At 36.6% G+C, this 23,396-nt stretch overlaps 1 pseudogene; it reads left to right on the top strand.

Moving 5' to 3' along the window:
• LOC132140860 (rho guanine nucleotide exchange factor 12-like) overlaps positions 1-23,396 on the top strand; it is a 99,046-nt pseudogene that overhangs the window by 49,366 nt on the left and 26,284 nt on the right.

The following is a 23,396-nucleotide window of genomic DNA, read 5'->3' as shown; positions in this document are numbered from 1 at the left end:
GAAATTTAACTAATATTTAGATTAGGGATGTGCACGGATAGTCGAACATTCGAATATTCGTTCTGCTCTAATTATTCGATAAATAAAAATGATATTCGAATTTCGCAAAAAAAAAAAAAAAAGTTCACAATAAAACCTAATTTGGTCACTTTCTGTGATTCTCCACGGCATATTTGAAGGTGTATGCAAGCAAAAAATAATTAATTAATGATTAAGGGGCCATTCACATATCGCGCCTAATAAGGCGTGGAAAAGGCTATGCGCGCCCCTTTCTCCTTCTTTCCAAAGCGCTCGGGCAGAAGCGCTCCTGAGGCGACGCGTTCTCTCCATGAAGACGCGGAAATTTCAGCAAAGGATAAATGGATTTGCAGCACAAAAAAAAATCGCTTTCAGTAGCTCTGCTACTAAATTTATTTCAAAATGGCAATCCATATACAACTATGATCAGCTGTTCCTTCATCTTGGCTGAGCTTTCAACGTTGTTACAGGAAAGGATGAAGCTGAATGTTTAGTTCTTGTCACATGACCTGCGGTGCGCTTGTGGCATTCTGAAAGTTGAGATGTTTTTAACTCGATGCGGTGCGGACGCGCCTGGAAAAAACGGGACTGCGTCGCACGCGTGCGCGTCGCTTGCATTATGAGCGCGCATACCGTGCGCTTACATTGGAAATAACGAACTTGAGCATGCAAAAGACGCGATATGTGAATGCCCCCTAAAAGAACTGCGGTCTTCTACAGTACTTCAAATATGCCGTGGAGAATCACAGAAAGTGACCCAAGAACATTGTTGCAGCATCTCTCAAGCAACGAATAAACACCGCTAACTTGGAGAATGCAGTAAAAACTCCTCTTCTCGCGTCTGCCCTAGACCCTCGGCACAAACATCTCAGGTTTCTCGATGAAAACATGAGAGAAGTAAGAAAAAAAAAAGAACATTTTCCTTGATGCGAGTGGTGCGGATGCAGTCGCCACGATGAAGAAGATGCAATGCCCACTCGTCGGAAAAGGCTGAGCCAGTTCTCCAGCAATGATAACAGACAGTCCAGCCGAGACGAGTGGGAACAGTTCTTGCTGGAGCCATGTATTCCACCAGATGAGGATCCCATTCAGTAGTGAAACGAAAACACGAAGCGCTTCACAAAACGTATTTGCTTAGCACACCGTTATTTGTGAGTCCTGACAACATCTGTGCCATCAGAGTGCGTTTTCTCCGCGGCCGGCCTTATTGTTAACAGACTAAGGAGCCGACTTTCCCCCGATCATGTTTACAAGCCCGTGTTTCTTAACAATAACATTTGAAACAATAGAAAAAAAGCAAAAAAGACTTGCTGACAGTTTATTAGTTTCAAAGTTAAGTGTAGGCTACGTTCTACAAAAGCCTAATTGCTGCAGGCTGCTTTACGTTTTTTCTTTGTTCACTTTTTTTTTTTTTTGCTTTTAATCTGTACTTTTGTTTGTTTGCACGCATTGTTAAAGGTTTTCAGCTACAAAACACGATGTGTAATGTTCAAGCTTATTGTAAGCTTGTTCAAAATGACGAAAACAAATGTTGCTGAAAAATAACGTCTGACTCATTAAACTTAATTTAAATAAACGAATATTCGAATATTCATTTTTTGTGAGCTCAAATATTCGAATGTGATATTTGTGGAAAACGCCCATCCCTAATTTAGATTGGGCATGGGCAGGCATTCACAAAAGGGTATGTTATGACAAAAAAAATTTTGAGGAAATTTTGCTTTGCCAAAGAGCACTTTGGGCACCAAGGGGCAAAGGGGCAGGTGCTCAAGCACCCAGCGCCCCCCACACTCTGCACATGCCTGCTCCACAGGGTATGAGGGAAGGGAAAAAAAATATTTTACTGTGTATTTTTAGGGCTGCACAATTAATCAGAATAAACCCGAAATCGCAATATGGCTTTATCAAATAACCATGACTACAATTTATTTACATACATGTATGTGCTGTTTGTTTCAGAGTGAAGCATGGCACACTTTTATACCAAAATTCATGAGACGGTCATAAATAATTGTAAATTTACAGTTGTACTGTAAAATATAATAATAATATAACAATAACAACTATTTTACAGTGGTATATTACAATAGTAATTATTTTTAGTATTATATTTAATTATAACAACAATATCAATGATAACTTCAGTGAAATATTGCAATAGACATTTCTTATTTTCTTAATAATAATAATAATAATAATACATTTCCACAAATTGTTGTCTTATGTCCAAATTAATGTAAAAATAATTGCAATAAACATTTAGTTATTTACTACATTTGGCATTATTGCTTTTTGATTGTGCTTTCTAAATACTGGTTAGAAATCGATAGATTAATCAGAGTTCTTTGTTTCTGTTGAGGACCCAGGCTTTAGGAGCAAGAAAAAAAAATCTGGATTTCCATACAGTTCAGTAAATGTTTATTTGTTATATTTTACAGAGACTTTCATAATTTTCTTTGGCTTCAGTGCAATAACAATACGAAAGTAGAGTATTTATTTTGTCATGCAGTGAAGGTAAAACTCTCACTACCGAATCATCAAACTAATTTCAGTAATTGTAGTTGACCTGCTGGTCAAAGGTGGTCTGTTAGCTCTAACTAGGCTTAGCGATCTAACGGAACGAAACAGTATTCACAAGTTGGTAGTCTGTTGGTCAACCATCTTGACCAGTTTGGAGCAGCTAATGACTGTAAATGTCCTAGTATAAACTATGTAAACTTATTATGTTTATTAGGAGCTGGTTGTAGCTACTTTTTCCCGCAGGAAGGTACCCCAAATACAAAATGTTTTAGCAATTTCAGTGTGTTTGCTTTATGTAGAGGATGAGCCTTTGTTTTGAAAGCAGACTAAATTCTGACAGAGGTAATGCCGGGTCACAAGGAAGTACTCACAGCTGAATCTGATCCTGGTAAAGTACATGAAGCCATTGGCAAGACACACTAAACAGATTGTGGGCAGCACACAGGGCAGGGGGAAAGTTTAGGGTGAATGAAAGTCAAATACACAAATTTCTTATGCAACACCAGTGTCAGCAGTGCAAAGTTTCTATAGGCAGTTACAACAGCAATTGCTGTAAAGCAGAGCAAATTAATGCTGAAGTCTGTCAATTCTGCAGAACTGCTAAAATAATGATGTAACGTTTCTGAGAAAACAAGACAGAAAAATAACAACGCATGGCCCTTGTGGGCTTGTTTGGATATGTTTGGAAACTATCATTAGTGGTGCTTGCTGAGGACAGTATGTCAACCAGTAGCGATTGCACTATACTGTTTATCTGTAGTGGATTATCATTCACTAGATTTATAAATAATTATGTAGCTAGGATATAGAATATTTCTGGGTTGAATTACCTACAGTGATGGTTGCTTTGTTGTATATGCTTACCGTAATGTAAGATTTTTTTTTTTTTCCCTGCTCTGGTTTTACTATTTAAAAAAAACATTTTTATAACGTTTATATTAATATATAATGTAATTAATTAGAATTCATAAAAATGAATTCATTCAAAAATGACGTTAATGTATAAATATTATTGAAATTTGGCTTCTGACAAAGTTGTAAGTAGTAATTTCATGTTAAATGTTATTTTAAAATAATGTTAATGTGCCACTCATATACACTACGATTCAAAAGATTGAGGTCAGTGATTTTTTCTGTTATTGAGCAAAGGTGCATTCAATTGTTTAAAAGTGATTGACATTTACATTGTTACAATTCAGTTCAAATTGACATATATTCACATAGAAAACCGTTATTTTAAACCGTAATAATATTGCAGTTCCAGTATTGCAGTTTTTACTGTATTTTTGATTAAATGCAGCCTTGGTGACCTTAGATACTGTCAATAAAAAAAAATATTTCAACCTTTTGAATGGAAATGTACTGTGAAAACGTACTATTTTGAATATTTTTTTCAAACACTTTTTCTAAAAAACAATTCCTTTGTCTTTCAGGTTTCCCAAAAAAGCGAGCAGGTGAGTGCAGTGCCTCCTTCCTGTTGCTCTTTCCTAGTGAAACACCCTCATAGCCCCAGAGAGAAGTGCGGCAGTCGGACAGACAGCTAATGGCAGTTCTCTGCAGGCAGTGATATGGGCAGGTTGAGCGTAGACACAACACTGATGCAGCCGCTGATATGAACATGTGATAATAAAACGCTCAGATTCACAGCATTAGCTCAGGCTTTACACACTTGTAGAGGTCCAGTCATATCTTTTCTTGCATTCAGACAAAGTTTTACTTGGAGGAAAAGAGTTATTCTTTTCACTGAATTAACACTAATGTTCAAAAGTTTGAGATCAGCTCACCAAGGCTGCGTTTATTTTGTCAAAAATACATCAAAACTGTAATATTGTGAAATGAATGATATTTAAAATAACTTTCATGTTCTAAATATATTTTAAAGTCTAAATATGTTTTGTCAGAATTCTTTGATGAATAGGTTATAAGTTCAAAAGAATAGTATTTATTCGAAATAGAACATTACAAACTTCTGATCAATTTAATGTGTCCTTGATGAATGAAGAGATTTCTTTCAGATAAAATTGTTTACTCATCTCAAATTTTCGAATGGTAGTGTAGATGTATTAAGCCAGCAAAACAAAAGTATGAGGAAGAAATCCACAGTATGTTTTTAAAGGGATAGTTCACCCAAAAACGAAAATTTTGTCATTAGTTCCTCACCCTCATGTCATTCCAAACCTGTAAGACCTTCATCTTCGGAACACATTTGTTATATTTTTGATGGAATCTGATAGCTTTCTGACCCTGCATATTAGACAGCAATGCAACTACCACATTTAATGCCCAGAAAGGTAATAGAGACATTGTTAAAAAAGTCCATGTGTCATCAGTGGTTCAACTGTAATTTTATGAAACTATTTGAATACTTTTTTGTGCTCAAAGAAAACAAAAATATGACTGAATTCAGCAACTTTTTCTCTTCCTTGTCAGCCGCACTGTTGGGAACGTTACTTTAAAAAAGTAATTACAACCCGAATTCCGGAAAAATTGGGACGTTTTTTAAATTTTAATAAAATGAAAACTAAAAGACTTTCAAATCACATGAGCCAATATTTTATTCACAATAGAACATAGATAAGGCCTAAAAAAAAAAATTGTTTGGTTCCGGTTTCCGACCGACCCTGTCAATTTATGTGCGACCCAAATTTATTTTATGAGACTGGGGAAGAACGGTCTTTCAGACATCGTTAATTAAATTACAGTTTCCTTTAAATGTTGTTTTACACTTAAGTAATCCGTTAAAAACCATTAAGTATTGCATCAAAACCCTTTAACTGTCAATTCCTAAAGTGAGCTATAACTTAAGGTTTGGAAATCGTAACATTAAGAGAAACACGGGGGGGGGGGGGGGGGGTCAACAATATATCGCGGAACAGGAGGGCACTGACAACATGCTGACAGACAGGACATTAACATTACCAGCTTACCTTTAATATGAAACAAAGTCTCATTTGGTTATTTCACCTTTCAAATGTGGTCATTTTTTAAAGAAATGTAAACAATAAATACCGTTTTGTGGCTCTTGAATGTGTCGAACAGATCACTGTAAGTTAGATCATCAGTTAAAACTAACTGATCGTCTCTTGCTTCTAGTTAATTTATAGCATCAAAATCAAATAAACCACATAAATGAACATAACAAAGAATGTTGTTTGACTACAAAAAGATGTCTGTACACTCCGTTTTTCAAGTTCAAATCCTCCATGTTAATCTACTATGAGATCGCCTGTCAAACTCCCGCGAAGGCTTTTTGTGTGTGTGTGTGCGTTTTGCGTGTCTATGGCAACAACAGACTTTAAACGGGAATACAGAATCACTGTCGTAAAAGTACCGGTACACACATTTAAAATCAGCGCGCGTGTGTGTATGTGTGTGTGTAAAACTGCCACTGGAGAAAAAAAATAAATAAATAAAAAAAATAATAAATCCCTACCGACCAATGACCTCAACTGACAACCAACCGGAACCAAACTTTTTATTTTTTTAGGCCTAACATAGCAAATGTTTAAACTGAGAAAGTTTACAATTTTATGCACAAAATTAGCTCATTTCAATTTTGATTTCTGCTACAGGTCTCAAAATAGTTGGGACGGGGCATGTTTACCATGGTGTAGCATCTCCTTTTCTTTTCAAAACAGTTTGAAGACGTCTGGGCATTGAGGCTATGAGTTGCTGGAGTTTTGCTGTTGGAATTTGGTCCCATTCTTGCCTTATATAGATTTCCAGCTGCTGAAGAGTTCGTGGTCGTCTTTGACGTATTTTTCGTTTAATGATGCGCCAAATGTTCTCTATAGGTGAAAGATCTGGACTGCAGGCAGGCCAGGTTAGCACCCGGACTCTTCTACGACGAAGCCATGCTGTTGTTATAGCTGCAGTATGTGGTTTTGCATTGTCCTGCTGAAATAAACAAGGCCTTCCCTGAAATAGACGTTGTTTGGAGGGAAGCATATGTTGCTCTAAAACCTTTATATACCTTTCAGCATTCACAGAGCCTTCCAAAACATGCAAGCTACCCATACCGTATGCACTTATGCACCCCCATACCATCAGAGATGCTGGCTTTTGAACTGAACGCTGATAACATGCTGGAAGGTCTCCCTCCTCTTTAGCCCGGAGGACACGGCGTCCGTGATTTCCAACAAGAATGTCAAATTTGGACTCGTCTGACCATAAAACACTATTCCACTTTGAAATAGTCCATTTTAAATGAGCCTTGGCCCACAGGACATGACGGCGCTTCTGGACCATGTTCACATATGGCTTCCTTTTTGCATGATAGAGCTTTAGTTGGCATCTGCTGATGGCACGGCGGATTGTGTTTACCGACAGTGGTTTCTGAAAGTATTCCTGGGCCCATTTAGTAATGTCATTGACACAATCATGCCGATGAGTGATGCAGTGTCATCTGAGAGCCCGAAGACCACGGGCATCCAATAAAGGTCTCCGGCCTTGTCCCTTACGCACAGAGATTTCTCCAGTTTCTCTGAATCTTTTGATGATGTTATGCACTGTAGATGATGAGATTTGCAAAGCCTTTGCAATTTGACGTTGAGGAACATTGTTTTCCACAATTTTTTTCCGCAGTCTTTCACAGATTGGAGAGCCTCTGCCCATCTTTACTTCTGAGAGACTGTGCTTCTCTAAGACAAAGCTTTTATAGCTAATCATGTTACAGACCTGATATCAATTAACTTAATTAATCACTAGATGTTCTCCCAGCTGAATCTTTTCAAAACTGCTTGCTTTTTTAGCCATTTGTTGCCCCCGTGCCAACTTTTTTGAGACCTGTAGCAGGCATTAAATTTTAAATGAGCTAATTAAGTGGATAAAAGTGTAAAATTTCTCAGTTTAAACATTTGCTACGTTATCTATGTTCTATTGTGAATAAAATATTGGCTCATGTGATTTGAAATTCCTTTAGTTTTCATTTTATTAAAATTTAAAAAACGTCCCAACTTTTCCGGAATTCGGGTTGTAGTTATAGTTACTCACTACTTGTTCCAAAAAGTAACTGAGTTAGTAACTAAATTACTCTATAATAAAAGTAACTCATTACCAGGGAAAGTATGCGCACATTAGTGAGATTTGAACATTTAAATTTGCGTTTGCACTGCCATTGACCTAAAGAGAGCATCTGTCTGTCATGAATGAAACTGCTTCATATGGTCTTTCAGCCGCAAACATTCTAATCACAGAAGTACTGGGATAAAAGTTAATGGTTCAGATATAAACTGTGTGTATGATGTGTATGGTAGCGGTTAAAATAGAGTACATTGTTTCGCCAGTAGGTGTTAAAATTAATTTTTCTTTGAATCATACAAGAGATTCGCTAAAGAACGCTGATTCATCCAGTAATGAAGCAAGTACACCTTGAGTGAGTAATTTAATCATTAATTCATAAATTACATGTGATTTTTGTTTAGTTGGCTAATGTTTTTTTTCTTTAGAATCAGGAGAGAACCACACTTACATAAAAAATAAATAAATAAAAAAATCATGAAGAATCATGCAGTTCTATTTTGCACACAAATAGCTCTTAAAGAGTCATTTTTTTTTCATGGTATTCAGCTCCAATAAATGGTTTGATTATTTAATCACATTGGAATCGAAACTGGGAATCAAAAATAATTCGAATCGATAAGCAGAATTGGAATAAATAAAATTAAAACAGTACCCTACACACAAATTAAAGTAGAGTCTTTACAGATTTGAAAGATGTATTGCTCTTATTTGTATGACAAAAAATGAAAGTGTATTTTAGGAGCAGGTGACCGCACCAGCGCCTTCATCTTTCCAGCAGTGCACTCACTGTTTGACACTGTTCAGCTTCCTCACTCCACACAGACACTTGAATAGCAGATATTACTCTAGGTTAACGTTAGATTGAGCAGCCATGTAAAGGTGCTAATACTTATATATTCCCGATGAAAAGCCATATTTGAGGTCTATGAATTATAGGCGAGCATTTGGATGTCCTAGCCGATGTACTGTATTACCACATAGACCAGCTATTAACGATCTGGTTGAATGGTTGAATAAAGTCATTATTTTTGTTTTCTTTGAGCACAAAAAGTATTCTCATAGCTTCATATAATTACGGAACAACATGAACATGACCTGATGTCACATGGACTATTTGAACGATGTCCTAACTACCTTTTTGGGCCTCAAATGTGTCAGTTGGGTTGCTGTGAATGCAGAGTCAGAAAGCTCTTGGTTTTCATAAAAAATTTGTATTCTGAAGTTTTTACGGGTTTGGATTGACATGAGGGTCAGTAATTAATGACAGAATTTGCATTTTTTTTTTAATGAACTGTCCCTTTAAATTTTTGTGACAGATGGGAAGATAATTGCATTTAAGTGTGTAAAATAGCTAAATAATTGCAGTCGTAGGGACAGAAACAACAAAAAAAAACCAAATAAAATAAAATTTTACACAATATGCCAATAGCCCTGTGAGCAGTGTGCTGACCTGTAGCACCGTTCCCAACCCTCACTCCCCCCACACTTCACTTCCTGTCTAAATATTGTCATGTACTTATAAATGTAAAAAGGTCAAAAATAGTTTTTGTGTGCTGCTGGAAAGGAATAGCATGATGTGGCAGTGATGGTGACCCTTTTTTCCCGTTCATGTGTATGTGTGCACAGGACAGGAAGTATTCTCAGCAAGGATCACCCCCCAGACAAAAAGCCCAAAAGCGACAAGGCGTCAGTCCCCCCCTCGCATGAGTTTGACCCCACAGGTAAGAACCAGTCTGTTTTTTCTCCTTTTAAAGCACATCTAAATAATGCATAGCTGTCTCTCTCTGTTGTTTCCCCCGCTCTAAGAGTATTTTGTGGTGCAAAAAGAGATGTTTCAGTGTTAGTTTGTTTATAAAACTAAAAGTAACTGACCAATTTAATCAGGTTATTTATAGTCAAATGCTTATATCTGGGTTGTGACAGCTTGGAAAGTGTGCAGATAAAGTGCACGTTGCTCTAAAGACCAGTGAACCGTATATCTGTAGATTTATTGTAGCTGAGAGATTGAATGCAGACCCAGTGTGCTGCTTCTGGACTGCTTCAGTTTGTATGAAGATAATTACAGCAGGAACATGTCAGCTGTGACATCAGAGGGACCACAGGGACCTCAATCATCATTTAAATGCTGGAGTAGCACCTTGTTTAAAGGCTTAACACTGACTTTGACTTCTGCTCACTGCTGAGTAATGTGTTCATGGATCAGACTCAGTGCAATTCTAGTAAACAATAGAACCTGCCATTAAACAAATCAGCAATATACACTACTGGTTTCAAATTTGGAGTCAGTATGATTTTTATTTTTATTTTTTTTACAAATTACTGTTTTTCAGAAATGATGTATTAAATGGGTGACAGTAAAAAAAAAAGTTGTATATTGTTATAAAAGTGTCAAATAAATGCTGTTCTTTTGAGCGGCCTGTTCATCAGAGAATCATGGGGGGGGGGTCTATCACAGTTTTTACTAAAATGTTAAGTAACACAGTTTTTCATCATTGATAATAATAAGCAATGTTTTTGAGCACCAAAAGAAGATTTCTAAAGGTTCAAGTTATACTGAAAATGAGGGTTTTAATATATTTTTTGATCAAATAAATGCAGCCTCTCAGTGCAGGGACCTCATTCCAAAATATTAAAAAAAAAACTTACCTACCCCAAACCTTTGAATTGTAGCATATGGAAACAATGGAATGATAAAACAATGGAAAAAACGAAAACATAAAGCTTGAAACAGTGCAACATTTTGAACTAACAAATATTTTACTGCTTAAAATTTTTTTTAATTTGAAAATGTCATGCTCAACATGACATACACTCACCTAAAGAATTATTAGGAACACCTGTTCAATTTCTCATTAATGCAATTATCTAATCAACCATTCACATGACAGTTGCTTTAATGCATTTAGGGGTGTGGTCCTGGTCAAGACAATCTCCTGAACTCCAAACTAAATGTCAGAATGAGAAAGAAAGGTGATTTAAGCAATTTTGAGCGTGGCATGGTTGTTGGTGCCAGACGGGCCGGTCTGAGTATTTCACAATCTGCTCAGTTACTGGGATTTTCACGCACAACCATTTCTAGGGTTTACAAAGAATGGTGTGAAAAGGGAAAAACATCCAGTATGCGGCAGTCCTGTGGGCGAAAATGCCTTGTTGATGCTAGAGGTCAGAGGAGAATTGGCCGACTGATTCAAGCTGATAGAAGAGCAACTTTGACTGAAATATCCTTGAGGCGGATGGGCTACAACAGCAGAAGACCCCACCGGGTACCACTCATCTCCAATAGGAAAAAGAGGCTACAATTTGTTCGAGCTCACCAAAATTGGACATTTGAAGACTGGAAAAATGTTGCCTGGTCTGATGAGTCTCGATTTCTGTTGAGACATTCAGATGGCAGAGTCAGAATTTGGCGTAAACAGAATGAGAACATGGATCCATCATGCCTTGTTACCACTGTGCAGGCTGGTGGTGGTGGTGTAATGGTGTGGGGGATGTTTTCTTGGCACACTTTAGGCCCCTTAGTGCCAATTGGGCATCGTTTAAATGCCACGGCCTACCTGAGCATTGTTTCTGACCATGTCCATCCCTTAATGACCACCATGTACTAGGGATATGCAGGTATCAAATTTTCCTGTTAATTTGTAATGCTTTTATCACGGTGTACGGTATTATCACGGTATTGAAATTTTGTTTTAAAAAGTGATCATAATACAGTATAACAGGTTAAATAACTTTTTTTTTTCTTATAACCAAAATAACTTAACATTTAAAACAATAAAGCAATACAGAAAAATATATAAAAGTTAAATGTTTTACACATTGAAGTGCAAAAGAACTATAAAAACCAATAGGTATCACTTTACAATAAGATCTCACCTTAGTTAACCTTAATGCATTAACATTCAAGGCAAGGCAAGTTTATTTATATAGCACATTTCGTACACAATGGTAATTCAAAAAGAAAGTAAAAAAAAAAAGTCATGAAGAAAAATAATCACAAAAATAAAACAAGCAATTTAAGAACTTGAAAATGAAAATGATTTAAAATGGACTTAAAATGAATTTAAGGCAGTTTAAAAATAGAAAATGATTTTACATAAAATACAGTGCAATACATAAAATAAAGTGTAATCAGTTCGGACATCGCATAGTGCTCATTCAAAAAATGCACAGCTAAACAATGAGCTATAGCTACATTTGATATAGATGTTATTAATCTTTGTTAAAAAATCTTAAAAGTCTTAGTTCATGTTAGCTCATTAAATAACACAGTTGCAACTTTCAATTTTAACAATGTGTTATTAAATATTGGAATACCTAAGATTAATGAATGTTCAGAATAATTTTTTCATTGGCAGTTTAACAAATGAATGCATAATTGCCATAATAAGCCATAAAAAAGTGTGAATGAACAATAAAAGATCAAAACACTTTCAAACAATATCTAGGGCATTTGTAGTCTTAGATTAGATTAAAAAAATGAATGTTTGAAGATAAATAGCCTATTAAGTCTAAATATTTCAGTAGTTGGCACTGTAATAAACACCATAGGGAAAACACAAATCTGAATAGTTATTTAAGATTATTTTTATTTTTACAGGGTAAGGGCTGCATTTAGCGCCCTTCTGCTGTCAGAGAGTGAATGTGCTTTCATTCAGCGCATGTCTCACGTGTTCCTCCATGTGCTTCTCATGCGCGCTTGTTCACATCAGAGCGCATGCGCTCTTTCAAGCAGCATACAGCGATGTTGTGCATTTTAAGCAGCTGATGGGAATAATATTCTTAAAATGCATTCCAAATTCTGAATAATTTGTAATGTATATTTATTCACGGTATTTAGAAGTGCCCACGATAACAATATCGTGCATATTAATCACCGCAATATATCGCATTACCGAATACTGGCACAAGTCTACCATGTACCCATCCTCTGATGGCTACTTCCAGCAGGATAATGCACCATGTCACAAAGCTCGAATCATTTCAAATTGGTTTCTTGAACATGACAATGAGTTCACTGTATTAAAATGGCCCCCAAAGTCACCAGATCTCAACCCAATAGAGCATCTTTGGAATGTGGTGGAACGGGAGCTTCATGCCCTGCATGTGCATCCCACAAATCTCCATCAACTGCAAGATGCTATTTCTAAAGAATGCTTTCAGCACCTTGTTGAATCAATGCCACGTAGAATTAAGGCAGTTCTGAAGGCGAAAGGGGGTCAAACACAGTATTAGTATGGTGTTCCTAATAATCCTTTAGGTGAGTGTATATTCAATTCAGTTCCAATTCAGTCTGTTCCATAAAATAAAAAAGACAGCAAAAATACTACTAAAAACAGTCCAACAAACTCACACAGTACTTTGTACTTTAAATTCATTAAAAATCCTTCCCTTCACCACCGCTTTCAAATTTCATTTCAAATTCAGCTTTTTTAATCAAAAATGTAAAATTTAAATGTTTAAGTGCAAATGAGATTTGAAACTGCAACATTTAGAGAAATTGTCACACATGATGACACATTTTTCATTTTTGAGTGAACTATTTTAAGCACTTTCTCATTTTGTCTTTTTTAAATTATTTTTATACTCTGTTTACCCATATGGATTTAAAATGTTATTTTTATCTTTACATATATGCATTTAGCAGACACTTTATCTAAAGCAATTTACAGTGGAGGAAAATAATCAGTTAATTACAGAGCCAACAGTATTTGCAGTATACAATGCTACATTTATTAGAAAGCTAAATTATGAGACAAGCTAGAGCAGGGGAGGAATATAGAGAAGAAAAAGAAGAGGTTTTTATTTAATTGTTGTTTACATTTTTTATTCATTCATGTTTCACTGCGAACAGCATTATCAAATGTTTATTCCAGACACATGAACCAAAAGTGAGCAATATAAAAAAGCCCATTGTCACAGTGTTAATGTTCACACTCCATGGGAATATATAATTGCAGTAAAAATGTGCTCTTAGTATACTGAAGTGAATTAATCACACATCTGTGTTTAAAACCTGGATTTGAAGTCATGGCTCATTTACAGTCTTTCTTGGGATTAACCAGACATAACTGAAGTTATCAAATCAAGCACACCAGAGCCCATGTTGCCATGCAGTATGGAAGTTTAACTCTTGATATGGTTTAAGCGGTCTGGTTATACCATTATGTGGGAGGCCCATCTCATCACAAGCTCCGGATGTTGTCACAGGACTGTAATCCCTCTCTCTCTCTTCCTGCCGCAGGGACGCACAGCTGTGCGGCCATCAGTTTATTTTAGTAAGGGATCTAGCTGAGTCATCGAGGAGGATATGGAGGGTGTGTCTCAGATGGGTCTGAGTCATCGTTTTATAAATTGAGTCGGGAGGAAAAGGAAGCAATGTCTGTTGGTCATGGATAAACGGTCTCAATTTTGGTAAAAGTGTGATTTTGTAAAATAAAGTGATATTGAAATTAATAATGTTTTATTATTGTTTTATCACTTTATTATTATTATTTTTTTATTTATTGTAAAATAAGTCATTTTAACAAAAAACTTAAACCTTTTTCATGTTATTTTGAGGTAAAAGCTTAAATTAATTAATTCGGCAGAATTCCACACATCACTTCCAGATGGAGCCTGAATATCAGTTACTTTTTCTCTTTTTAGTGTATTTTTTCAATTGTGTTCTTTCTCTTGCTGTCTGTATGTGTGTGTGCCGCATGTTTTCTGCTGTCAGAACTGGCCGTTCACAGTGTAGAAGCCGATGGAAGGCCAGAGTCCTGCGGTAAGGGTCACTGCCGCTGCTCTGGGGATTTGCTGTGGTTTGTGTGTGTGTGTGTGTGTGTGTGTGTGTGTGTGTGTGTTTGTGTGAGCCTCATTCGTTTTCCCTTGTGCCCGCCACTCAAACTTGGCCTGCACTGATGTCTTAACATGTCTTGGTTAGGGTTGTGCCGATAGACGATCCATCGCCGATGGCTGACAGACATCACAATTAGGGCTGGGACAACGCGTCGATGTCATCGATGACGTCGACGCAAAATATGCGCATCGATTCGTCGACCTGTTTTTATTTCTCTAAAAAACTTTTGCAAAACGTTTACCTTATGTGCGCTTAATATACGCGATGGCCGGATCAACATTCTGTCCAAAGTTATATAACCAATCCAGGGGTTTTTCTGCATTGATCTTTTTTTTTGGCGGCTGTCAAAGCCTTATTTGATCGGTGAGTGATCTGTGCTGCGCCTGACAGGACGCGTACGAGAGAGAGTCCCGGCTATGCGCGCGCACTCACAATCTTCAAACTACACGAGCGCTTCTTGCTCTCTCTGTCTCCGTCATGCATATTAATCAAAATCATTAAACACGATAGAAAAAGGGCGAAACACCCAAGTTTCACACGCGCTCGCGCACTCACAGTCTTCAAACTACACGAGCGCTGTCTTGCTCTCTCTCTCTCTCTCTCTCTCTCTCTCTCCCTCCCTCGTGCATATTAAACAAAATCATTAGACAGACATGATAGAAAAAGGGCGGAACGCCAAAGTTTCACGTGGAGCATGGCTGCTGGCTCCCACTGTTATTTTTATTTTTTGGAAAAGCACACTCTGTATTAGCTTAAAGCCCTAAAGTTTACATTGGTTACTGTATTCTTTCAATTGCTCTAAACAAGTATTTTGGGTGAACTTTTTTATTGAATGCTAGACATCAAGTTGTTGTTATTTTCATCTGAAAGAAGAACTTTTTTCAGTAAGCTAGGCCCTATGTGTTCAGTAAGCTTGTTTCAGTAAGCTATGTGTTTTCAAGGTTTCAAGGTTTTATTGAATGCTATCTCTATACAAGTGCAAAGTAATGCATTCTTAGTCATTCTTTTATTTTGTAATTTTAAGAGCAATAAACATATATTGCAATGTTAAGGAATTGATGTTTTTTTTCATTCAGATATGTAAATCAACATGTATAAATTGTTAGTAGTCAATTAATGGGGAGATAATCGAAATCGAATCGGTCTGAAAAATTAATCGTTAGATTAATCGATGCATCGAAAAAATAATCGCTAGATTAATCGTTTAAAAAATAATCGTTTATCCCAGCCCTAATCACAATGTTAAGCTGACATTGTGACCCCCCACCCCGAATTCAGTGTTCAGAAAGGAAATTAAGTGTACTACGGAAACCCTAAAGGGAATAAATAGCCTACAAAATGGGAGGATAAAAAAATATATATTTCAATTCTTTGTCTCGCAGTTATATCATTGGGTAAGTATAGGCGACTATATAAATTGCGGGCATCAGGGAGACTTTATTGAATCCGCTTTTGATTGCATGATCTTATTTCACCTTCACTTTTGAGATTCAAGATCAAAAGGACTCTATACTATGGAGCAGCAATACTTACCACACATTTAACGAGATTAAATGTTTGTCATTAGTGCTCACAATCTTAAAATCATTCGCCACTGTCATATCAGACATTTTTCCTTACTCTGTGTATGTGGGTAAGTGAAGTTGCACTGTAATGCTACAGGCTACCTCTGGCAATCGTCTAACCTTTTAGTGGCTTTTAGAACATGTTATTTGTTTCACGCTTCGGGCACACCCCTAACCCCGCCTCCTGATGTCATCGTCCATCACAGTGTTTCTCTGTAGACATTGTCCGATGCCAATTTGGTAGACATCGCCCAACCCTAGTATTGGTGTTGGGCTGTACCTTGGTGGAGCTGGACTTACTCAAAGACATGTCTAATTGTTAGCGATCTAGAGCCTTTTGCATTATTTAGGTAGCATGCTGTGCCTTATCCTCACACACCTTAACCTTTCTGCAGTAGTCTCTTTTCTCGCTGACACCATCTGGCTCTTTTCATCTATTCTGTTGAGTTCGTGCTTTTAGATTCTTTTTAATCTTACTTTACAGTCATTTGTTTGATGTAAGTGAACAGAATGAATGAATGAATGAGGCTTGAATCAACAGTTTGTTTTCATGCAGTAGTTTGACAACTAACACAACATACTAGTTTTACTAGTCAAACAGTTCAAAAGCTATAAACAGCATTTTATTTCATCTTTAAACCATTTACTGCCTCTTTGTTGAATAGAATATTTTTTCAGAGGAGGTCCTTCACAAGGAGATCAACATATTTGGGATCCTTAGCTTAAAATTTTTTAAACAGCTGTTCTATGCTACAAATAAAAAAAAGAAATAAAACTATGTGCTTTAGAATTCTGTAAAGGTACAATACTTCAAAACATCAAAATCAAAAATCACTGGCAGGCTCACAGTCTCAAATTGCAACATTTACACAGAGTACAATCAGTAAAACAACTAAAAATAATTTTTTTCAAATGAGTGATTCTTTTGAATCAGATAATGCATGAGAACAAGTAGTCGTACCAACAGCTTCGAAAGATGCATCCAATGAGTTAATTCAGGCCAGATGTTGTCTGGTCTTGTTTTGAGTGTAGTTGTCACAAATTTGCCATACACCAGTCCAAGTCCAGTCCAGTATAATAGCTACACTCAGCCAGAGTGTTTGTGAATGTGTGTGTGTATTTTTGTGTTAGTAGCACAAATGGAGGCAGATGCACTTTTGTAGCCATCACACATGAATGGCTTAAGAGCTGCACCAAAGCATTTCAGCCAAACACATTGCAGGCTGATCCAGTCTTGCAAGATACTTGTCTGACGTGTTTTTGTTTTTTACATGTCCACTTTTCACACAAGCAGTGTCCATGTTAAAACTGTTAACAGACACCTGTCTACAGAGGCGTCATTTTATTTAAATTTTTTGGTGTCGTATACAATATGCATTGGCAGAGGCTGTATTATGATTTATTTATTTTTAAGGACCATGATTTTATTATTTTAAACATGCATTTTTAATGAAATCTTTCGTTTAATACTTCATTGCTCATAGTTGATTTATTCTTATGTGATGGATTTATTATGAGGGATTTATTCTTAATTGATGATGCCGGCACAGATATGACTGCTTGATTGCAGGGTATGTCTAAATTTACATCTAATTTACTTTTCATAGTATTGTAAGGATATCTCACTTTATACTCCTCTCCAAAGCAAAATTGATCCCATTTACATTATAAATACACCTTTAAGTTCTTATTGTAAAATATGATTTAACATTTTATTTCTAAGAAAAAAAGGTTTCTGTAATCTTTCATCATAATGTAGTAACTGATCCAATTCTAAAACATCTTTCAGTTTTTACATTTTTGCTAAATAATGATCATTTTCTTTTTTTCTTGTTGTCTGTGGGGCTTATTTTTTGCAGTGTGTTCCACTCTTTGGTGGCAGTTTGCCCAATCCGGAACTTGATTGGCTGTTCAGTTTAGCAGCAGATTCTAGCCTTTTCATTCTATTCTAATGTTACATTATCTTGTCCTAGCAATAACAATATGAGTCATTTAAAATGAAGAACGTTATCAGCATAACTGATGTTCAAAAGTGCAAGCAAGCACTGCTTTATTTACGTTTCATATATATCCGTTTCATTTTCTTCCTTTGAATGACAAACAGGCTATAGATTTGCTGATATAGCCAGTTATTTCCTTCCACGCAGGAGGAGAACGCACGTGATGGTGCCAGTTTGTCAGCTTGGTGTATGTAGAAAATGTTTAATAGAAAAGTTATTTTAAAATTACAATTATTTCAAAATATTACCATTTTCCAGAAGTAAAATGAGTTGAAAACACCATTTCATACTTTGATTATAAATAAATATATATATATATATATATATATATATATATATATATATATATATATACTAAAATCTTTAAAAATGTAAAAATGTTATTTATTCCTGTGATGGCAAATCCAGTCTTCCGTGTCATATGATCCTTCCAAAATAATATAAATATGATGAAATGGTGCTCAAAAAGCATCTCTTTATTAATCTAAAATTTATTAGATTTTTTTATTTTATCTTGGTGCCCCCAAACGTTTGAGATGTGGTGTATGTTTGAGTAGCTTTCTTACATTTTCTCACATTGTCTTCCTTCAATGTCAGAAGCAATCTAGAAAAGAAACCGGTTTTTGTTGTTCATGTCTTTTCTAAAGCTCGTTCATGACTGAGTGCATCTGACCTGCTCCAGGCCTTTCAAGAAATCATTTTTGGCGTGTTTATCCACTGTCTCTCAGCCGTTTGAGCTGGTTTTCACAACCACTATACTGTATGTGACCAGGAATAACACACTCTTCTTTATCCAGCTCCTTGAGTGCTACTTAGCAAGTCCTCATCCTCTCTCTTGCACTCTCCATATCTTTCCATTGCTTTATCCCTCTCTCTCCCTCTCTCTCTGTCTCGCAGGGCTTGTGCAGCGTTGTGTTATCATCCAGAAAGATGAGAATGGCTTTGGGCTGACAGTGAGCGGCGATAACCCGGTGTTTGTACAGCTTGTAAAAGAGGGTAAGAAAGACACAATCCCTGTTGTTCATTGTCCTTGTTTTGCCCTCCATAACATGAACATGCAGAAGAGTTTCAAGAGTGACTTAAACACACACTTGTCTCCTTTAACTACCAAGGCATGGATAATTATCTGGTTGTGTAGCACCACAGCACATTATAATTACGACACTAACAGTGCTAAATACATAGTTGCTTTTCCCGTAGCTACAGTGAGACAGTGAAAATGTGTGTTCAGGCTACTTGTGATCATCCTTACTCTGCACTGATCATGTCAGATGGTAGCGTAGTATATTTTTCAGCCGAATGCATGATCTCTGTTTTTCTTGTTTTGCATGTAGATGGAGCTGCCATGCGAGCTGGTGTTCAGACAGGTGACCGGATCATAAAGGTGATGATCATCTGGGGCTCCACGGTGATGAGGATCAGAATTAATAATCCGAGAAGTAGATTGTCGAGATTTGGTTCAAAATGAGCAGAGTGTGTTGATGGGGCTTGTGTCTTTAAGCCCTGAGGCTAGCATACACACATCCTCTCCAGACAGCTCACCTGATGTCAGCAGCAGGTCTCATGTGCGCTGCTCTGCCACCTGCTGGCTAAATGGAGAATTATAGCTCTGCATTTATCTCTGGTAGAGCTGTAATCGGGCCTTAAAAGTTAGGCCCGACAGGACCCGAGCCCGACAGGTTTCGGCCCGAGCCCGACAAGTACATTATGACTGACAGCTTTTTAAAAGCCCGAACCCGTTTACAGCCCAACATTATTCAAATGTGCGCACACACACCACTATTTTTCCTTTCGTCAAGAATGAGTCATTTATACGTGTTTTAACACAATTTATTCATAACTAACGTAGACTATAGGCCACTTGAAAGTTGAAATAAAGAAATAAAATAAGTCCTCTGTAACATCGTAACATTTCAGCACTATAGGCATAGACTCATTTAGCCTATAAATAGACCAACGCACCAATAAAAATGAGTTTTTTTAAACAAATTAAATTAAGATAAATTTTAAGTTAAGATTGGTTTTTAGCAATAACGAAATTAAGATAAAGGCTCCGCCGGATTTGCTTCGCCACTAGCAGCTGACATTTAATAAAAGAACAATGCCAACATTAGCGTAAATACTCTGTCCACATTATGCATTTAAGACTCAATGAATATTTAGTTATCATTTAAATAACCTTTACTTACAGAGATTAGGCTAAGCCTACATGTTTTTGTGGAGGAAAATGATTGAATCCACTGTAGATGTCTTCAACGCGTTCCTGCGCTCACTGATGGTGCATCATTATTCTCATTAGAAACAAGGTCAAAACTTTTCCACGACTCAGACTTTGCTTTAGTTGCTGGTGCAACCAGAACGTAATCGCCAGAGGCAAACCTCCGTTACACTTACTCAGCATCCATTTTCACATTTTTCTCGCGCTAATCGAAACACATTACATGACCGTTCGTTTACCTCGCAAACCGGAGCGCAAGCCCGAGCCCGACTTGAGCCCGCGTAAGATGATATAAATTAAACCCGAACCTATCGGGTCCCGTCGGGTTCGGGCAAAGATCTTCAGCTCTAATCTCTGGCCCTACTTCTTAGTTCAGAAATTATGACGAGACCTACACTACCATTCAAAAGTTTTTAGTCAATAGGTTTTTTTTGTTTGTTTTTGAAAGAACTCTTATGCTCGCCAAGGCTGCATATTTGCTCAAAAATACAGTGAAAATGGTAATATTGTAAAATAGTTTAAAAAAAAAGTACAAACATACATATGGGTTTGTGTGTGTGTAGAAAACAGTTAATAGAAAAGTTATTTTAAAATTACAATTATTTCACAATATTACCATTTTATTTGTTTATAGAAATTGTGCTTGTGGAGATAGTTTTTTTTTTTTTGGAAGAATATTAAGAAACATTTGTCAGGATTCTTTGATGAATAGAAAGTTCAAAAGGAAAGCATTTATTTAAATTAGAAACATTATAAAATTTATTTTTATTTTTGACCAGTTTCATATTTCCTTGCTGAATAAAAGTATAAATAATAAATATTCAAAAAAAAAAAAAAAAAAAAAAACATACTGACCATGAATGTTTTTGAATGGTAGTGTATTCTCATATCATATTGGTCAAAAAAATCTGGCCATTTTTACCAGTTTTCTTTTTTCTTTTTATTTCTGATGGTAAATGTAGTTTGGTCATGCAAACCTGTCAACTCATAAATGTGTTTTTTTTTTTTCGTTTTGTTTTTTTCTGCTAGGCACCAAAATAATTTTCATTTCAATTGTCATTGTTTAACTTGCACTTAAGTAACTGATAATAAAAATGAACAAAAACTGTATAGACTTACAAGATTCTAAAAATATTAAAAGTCAACTAAAAGTAAAATACAATTTAAAAATACAAAAATAAAAGCTTATTCAAAATATGAATAAAAAACAAATAGTTTAAGTAAATATAATAACACTGAAAACAATATAATAAGGTTTTTTTAGCACATTGCCGGTACAGAATGAGACAGTAACTGCCAATATTGTTCTTAATGTTATGAAGCAACATTTAAATATTGTTCTTAATGTCAAGAAGCTCAAATAAGTTAATGTAAAAAATTGGTTTATTAAGTTAATACATCACAAACTAAGACTAGTGCAGCATTCTGGTTTAAGTAGCATCTGTGAATTTAATTTAATCAATGTGTTTAATGTTTTTGTTTTTTCACGCAGGTCAATGGGACGTTAGTTACACATTCAAATCATGTAGAAGTTGTAAAGCTAATAAAATGTAAGTAGTTTGTGTCTTTTTACTGAATTTATTAGGTTATTCACATTTAAAATGAACAATACTGTACAGTTGTTGGTGTGTTTATCTGTGTTTGTGTACAGCGGGCTCCTATGTGGCCCTGACAGTTCTGGGGAGACCGCCGGGCCTGCCTCAGATCCCCCTCTCAGACGGCGAGGGGGAGGAGGGGCCTCTCTTCTCACTCACCTCCCCTCAGTCCCCGGGGCCCATTGGTCCAGACCACTCGTCTTCCTCCCCCAGCCCCTCGGAGCGCAAACTGACCCCTCTGCCTGTATGGGTAAGAACTGATAACAGCCTTGATCTCCATCAGCCCCATATCATCTGCCTTCAGTCTTCCATAGCACCGTATGCCAGAGTCCTGCACGGGTCCATTTTTGGAGACCTGCGCCCGCCCGTACCTGCAAAGTTCAGCACCGCACAGCACAGATCCGATCCGTCACCCGTGATAATATAAAAATTAAATCCGCACCCGCCCAGACCCGTAAATATTTGACCCGTTACCCGACCGCGCCCGCAATAAATCACACACGCTAAAATCATTCCAATTAAAGTGTTTATTTTTTATCTCGCACCTCTCTCAACATCACAACAGCATCATGAATGGGCTCATGATACAGGCTCAATTGCGCTTTGTTTTGTGCCATTCAAGTAGCCTACCATCGGCACCAAAATAGGCTATGGAACCTGATAACTATACGCAAATAGACCTATTAAAGGAAAAAAAAAGAAGAACAAAAAAACAACCTGAGCCTGTCGATCACAAACTATGCATTTACTTTCCCTTAAGGTTACTGTGCAGGAAAAGGATATCGTCCACAGGACCAGGTTTAAGCTGCGTTCTCCGTTCTTGAATTACAAATCCAGCTGTGGAAAAGTCTCTCTTACTCGCGCCGCATGAGAAGCATTAACAAGTCACACTGTCGCAGTGGTGGTGACGTGATGGGTCAAATTTCATATCATTGTTGCGTACTGTATGTGTAATGGTAATTTAGACATACAAATATTGCACATATTTTTCATCCGCGCTACTACCCGCCCACAAGGAGTAAGTTACCCGCTCGCATCCCCGCCCGTGAATTTTAGGAATGTCACAATCCACCCGTTTTAGCCACTTTTATGCAGGTACCCAACCCGTTGCAGGACTCTACTGTATGCCTTTCACTACTGCATGTGTTTGAAGTATCACAGCAGCAAACAGCAACAGCAGTCACATGCTTTCATACAGGCAGTGTCTTGAACATGTAAGAGGGCTGAGGCTCTATACGAAAGTGATTTCTAAGTTACTCCAATGAGTACTTTTTTTCATAATCGTTTAAATTGTACCCTAATAATTTATTAATTTAACTTTTCTTTGAACTTTCATTAGTGTTGTGCAATTATGGATAAATTGAAAATCCAGATTTATTTTAAAATGTATTTATTTTTTTGTAAGAAGGGATTGTGATTGGGATTTCCACTATTCTGAAGAAAAGCATTAGACAGCCAAAATACAATTTAATTTACTAGAGGTTCTGACAAAATGTTCATTGCATCGGTCTATGAAAATATCTTAATTTTAATTAAATTACCGTATTTTCCGGACTATAAGTCGCACTTTTTTTCATAGTTTGGCTGGTCCTGCGACTTATAGTCAGGTGCGACTTATTT

Source organism: Carassius carassius, chromosome 5, assembly GCF_963082965.1.
Source record: "Carassius carassius chromosome 5, fCarCar2.1, whole genome shotgun sequence".
NCBI classification, from domain to species: domain Eukaryota; kingdom Metazoa; phylum Chordata; class Actinopteri; order Cypriniformes; family Cyprinidae; genus Carassius; species Carassius carassius.
This window is presented reverse-complemented; position numbering and strand designations above follow the sequence as displayed.